Below are 5,329 nucleotides of genomic sequence, written 5' to 3' on the forward strand. Positions count from 1 at the left end.
ATCGGACTTACCCAACCGCTACTAGCAATGGGGTATATGATACCTGCATCTAACCACTTCAAGATTTCCTTCTTAACCACTTCTTTCATGATTAGATTTAGTCGTCTTTGAGGTTGTACCTTTCCAACACTATTTTCCTCCAAGATGATCTTATGTTGGCAAAGGGATGGGCTTATTCCCCTAATATCAGCTATGGTCCAACCAAAGGTTTTCTTGTGGTCTTTCAGCAAATATACCAACCTTTCTTCTTGTTCACTACTTAAGTTGGAAGAAATAATCATAGGCAATTTTTCTCCATCCATAAGATATGCATACTTAAGATGTGAAGGTAGTGGTTTTAACTCCAAATCGGGTGCTTCTACAATGGACGGGGTTTGGGCTGGTATATCTTTAAAATCTAACTGTTCAAAGGCAGCTATGTCCTCAAGTAAGTCTTCTTCACAAATGTCTTCTGCCATATCCATAGTGTCTCCACTGTGGGCACAGTCTATCAAACTTAGATCTAAATCTTCACCTACTGAGTAAATAGACGAATAGTCCTCAATTTCCTCATTGAACTTAAGAGTTTTGAACACATTGAAAGTCACCTGTTGGTCGTTCACTCTCATGGTCAACTCTCCTTTTTGTACGTAAATCAATGTCCTACCTGTAGCAAGAAAGGGTCTTCCTAAGATGATCGGAATATTTCTATCGGCTTCATAATCAAACACTAGAAAGTCGGTCGGAAAGATGAATTTGTCCACTTTAACCAAGATGTCTTCAATTTTTTCTTTTGGATACGCCAAGGACCTATCCGCTAGTTGCAAAGTCACAGTGGTTGGTCGAACTTCCCCTATTCCCAAGTTATTAAAGATGGACAAAGGCTTGAGGTTTATACTTGCCCCAAGGTCACACAAGGCATGACCTACTTTTTTCCCTCCAATTGAACACGGGATGGTGAAACTTCTAGGGTCTTTTAATTTTGGGGGAATTTTGCAAGTAAGATGGGCACTACATTCCTTTGTCAAAGACACGGTCTCAAATTCACTCAGTCTTCTCTTTTTATTGAGGATGTCTTTCAAAAATTTAACATAGCTAGGCATTTGCTCGAGAGCTTCTACCAAAGGTATGTTGATGTGGAGTTGCTTAAAGATATGTCAAAAGAATGTGAAATATTTTCTTGACAAATCGGTTCACCAGGTGTCTCCTTTGTGGTACTAGATTCTCCCAAGTTCCCATCACTTCTCAAAGTCACGACTTTGACATGTTCTTTTGGTGTTTCCGTGTCACTAGACAAGGTTCCTTGAGGTCTATTATTGGGATCCGTGGCAAATTGGCCGAGTTGGGTCTCGAAGTTCCTCAAGGTGGCATTGGTTTGGTTTATAAAACCTTTAAGTAAAGATTCGAGTGAACCATTACCCTCCGATTCATTTTGTTGCCTAGGTGCATGTGATTGTGAAGATTGCTCATTTTGGTACATGTGATGATTATCTTGCATGTGATGACCACCTTGATGAACTCCCGGGGGATTCGGAAGTCGGTTTTGGACTTGGGTTGCCCCGGGGGGTTGAAGTCCAGGATTTCCGGCCTAGGAAAAATTCGGATGATTTCTACAGTTTGGATTGTACGTAAGAGAAAATGGGCTATTTCTTGTATGGTTTCCAGCATAATTTACCGAAATGGGATTTCCCGGGCAAAACTCATAATAATGATTTTCACCACAGAAAATACAAGATTCAGTCATGGAAGAATTTGACATTATGGATTGGACTTGATTCTTTTCCCCATTCAAGTTTAAATTGTTTTTAACCAAATTAGTTAAAGAAACAATTTGGGCATTCAAAGAAGAAATGGCATCAAGCTCATGAATTCCCTAGGCAGATTTAGAAATAACAGCACGAGGGTTAGACCATTCAATATTATTATTAGAAATTCGTTCCAAAATGTCATACCCCTCGTTATAGGTTTTAGCTGTGAAAGCGCCACCGGCCTTTGCGTCAAGAATAATCTTAGCGGCACTGGAAAGTCCATTATAAAAGGTTTCCAATTGAATACAATGAGGGATTCCATGATGAAGACACTTCCGTAGAAAGTCCTTGAATCTCTCCCATGCATCCGATACCGCTTCATCTTCTTCTTGGCGAAACGTCATAATTTTATTTCTAATTTTTACATTCCTCGTCGGAGGAAAGTATTTTTTTTTTTAGAAATTTTTTCGCCAAATCATTCCAAGTAAGGATCGAGTTTGGTGGTTGGGAATTTAGTCATGCTCTAGCTCTATCCTTCAATGTGTAAAGGAAAAGTGTCAAGCGTAAGGCCTCTTGTGTAACTCCGGGAATTTAAAAATGATCGTCATTTCCATAAAAAAATTCAAATGAACGTGTGGATCTTCCGAAGATAATCACCCAAACTGACCCATTGCAGAAATCATTTGAAACATTACCGGCTTGGATTCAAAAGATGTTGCTGTCATTTCGGGCCTACCAATCCCCGAGGCCAATTGACCAAATTCAGGAGTTGTGTAGTCCCGTATGCCTCTATTTTTGTCATCGGCAATTTTAACCGTGGCTTCCCACTGAGGTGGATTATCCCCCATGGTATGGTTAATAGTGGGATTTCGCCAATTGTTTCTACCTCTTCTTCGTCTCCTAATGGTTCTTTCTAACTCGAGATCAAGAGGTAAAAGCTCACCGTATTGTAGTCGTGGCAAACAACACAGGAACATCGAATGAAACAAATGACCAAGGCTCTAATAAAAATCAATATCTCATGATAAAAAATCACACCAGTCCCCGGCAGCGGCGCCAAAAACTTGATGTGGCGGAATCGTAAGTGTTCACACAGTGGGCACAAAGTCCCCACAGTGGCGGTGTAAGTGCATGCCGACACTATGATCGCTTCAAGTAATAAAGTGGTATAGTACCAAGATCGTTTCCACAAGGACTGGACTTACTGAGAATCAGAGAGTTTCATGAACTTCTTGAGCATGTTTCGGCTTGAGAAAAAGTTGAGTTTTGTTTGTGCAAAGCTTTAAAATATGAAATAAACCTTTAATATTAAAATATGGGTATAGGTGTAAGCTTCCTTTAAAAAAATTGCAGGAACAGTTTGGTCAGAAACTCATGGGACTTCTACAAGAACTCTGATCTCTCGAAAGTGAATTCTTATATACTGTGCCCACAGAGTGCCCACAAAGCGTCCAGTTATACTCAAATCTTTTTGTAGCATAAACTCGACTAATATCTGAACATTAGCTAAAAACATGCAAAATCCGCATCTCTACGTGATTTCAAACACGCTCTCAAATCTGGATCAAGGATCTAATATTAACACTTCAAAGTGATCAGCTTATCTGCGTTGAGCTTAAGTCCCGACTTAAATGACCAAGTTTAAGAATTAATAAAATTGGCAACACCCAAGTGCGCCTTCAAATTCTTAAGTTTAACTCACACTCACACCCAAAGGGGTGCTTAGTTCATAATAAAATTATAAAACATAGAAGAAACAGAAGAAGAAAAATGCATAAGAAATACTTGAAATAAAATTGCACTTAAACTGTTGCCCACAGGGGGCATACAATGCACAGTAGCGAGAATTAAAGACTAAATACGAAAATAAAATTAAATGCAGAAATTAAACTTGTTCTACTGCCCTAGAACTTCAGTTGAGAGTGGATGCTCCAAGGTTGCTTGGCTGAATTGTTGATGCGTTCCAAATGAGAGAAAAACTTCAATATATAGTGAAAAAGTGAGAACCGGACAAACTCTTCGCCCAACGGAAGAAAGTCTTCTTGACTAGAGGGTAAAGACCCCTCATCACTTCTTGTTTACTTTCCTGGCCTTATCACCTTTTTTGAAAGGTTGAAAAAGGTAAAGTTACCTAACCCTTAAAATAAGGAAAAGGTAAGGAAGGCCTTTTCATTAAAATAATGGTAGGGTTACTTTAAGACATTTTTTAATTCAACAAGGCCCATTCTTCCAACTAATTCAAGAATTTCGGAACTGACTTCAGAATTAAATCCCTTTAATACCGAAGAGAGCCAGTATTTGAATTTTGTCCCAATTCGTCTTGAGGAAAATATGCCGTATGAAGAATGTGAGTAGAAATTGGGCATTTTACCAACAGCAATGGGTTTTTCAGAAAATAATCAAATTTTTGACCTTTCATCACCTCTTAAAATATTTTGGACCAAAAATACAGGATAGGAGCAAAATGGGTACAAAAGACACAATAAAATAGGAGTATTGAACAACAAATAACTCTCACAAATTGAGAGTTATTAATAACCTTGGAGGTGCAATAGATTTAAATGAAGACTAGTTAAATAATGAGTTTTCCGATGTCGATGAAGATGATGTCGCTAGTTTAGATCATCTATTGGACTGGGATGAGGAAATTAGGGAAGTTTGATCGAAGATGATGGATTTAGTAGTAAACAAAAGAACAAAATTATGGAAGATTTTAAAGATGGAAATGAAAATGTTCCAATGGGCGTAGATGATAGTGTGGAAGTGGTGGAGGATGTACATACACAAACTTATCAACAAGACGATTTTTTAACCGAGACATGCAAGAGGTATGAAAGATATGCATTCGTGGAAGAAGAAGTTGATTCAGAAAATGAAGTTCTTCAGACAAAGTCAAATGAATTTTCTATATATAATCCCAATGTCCCTTGGAACGTAATAAAACCCTACGTGGGTGAAAGATATGTTTTTGTTTCCAAATTAAAGACATGCTTGACTAACTATGCTCTTGCAAATGGACTTCAGCTTAGGTACGTTATTTGTATATTAATTTACATATATACATTATTTAATTTGTGTTACTTGACACATCTCCATCAATTAGATACAAAAAAATTCCAAGGACAAGTAACTTGTTGTATGCGGACCAAAATTAGGATCATAAAAAATGGTTGTCCATGGAGGTTGTGGGCTAATTGGATGTCGAAGGAAAAATCATTTCAAGTGAAGTCATTACACGATGATCATATATGTGGAAGAAGTTACCATTTAGGTTCACTTGTATATTCTAATTGGACCACAAAGGTATACGGTAAGAAGATAATACAAAATCCTTCTATAAAGTTAGTTGAATTAAAAGAATCAATTCTAAGAAAATACAAGTGCACAGTTCTATTAAGTCAATGTAGTAGGGCCAAAGCAAAAGCTTTGGAAGGATTGGAAGAGTACCTAATTGATCATTATGGAAAATTGTGGGACTATGGAGAAGAAATCATGAGGAGTAACCCAGGGTCAACCGTCAAAATGAGTGTAGAGGTAAGGCCCGATGAGAAGAATTAATTTAAGAGTTTTTATGTTTGTTTGAAAGGTGTGAAAGATGGATG

General features: G+C 37.8%; 1 non-coding gene across 1 annotated transcript; it reads left to right on the forward strand.

Moving 5' to 3' along the window:
* Positions 1-2,042: 2,042 nt before the first annotated feature.
* Positions 2,043-2,149, forward strand: LOC112526161. The gene has a single exon (XR_003070497.1). It is a non-coding gene; the product is annotated as a small nucleolar RNA R71 (small nucleolar RNA).
* The last annotated feature ends 3,180 nt before the right edge of the window (positions 2,150-5,329 follow it).

Source organism: Cynara cardunculus (genome assembly GCF_001531365.2).
Source record: "Cynara cardunculus var. scolymus isolate 2C chromosome LG 13, CcrdV1, whole genome shotgun sequence".
In the NCBI taxonomy this organism is placed as follows: domain Eukaryota; kingdom Viridiplantae; phylum Streptophyta; class Magnoliopsida; order Asterales; family Asteraceae; genus Cynara; species Cynara cardunculus.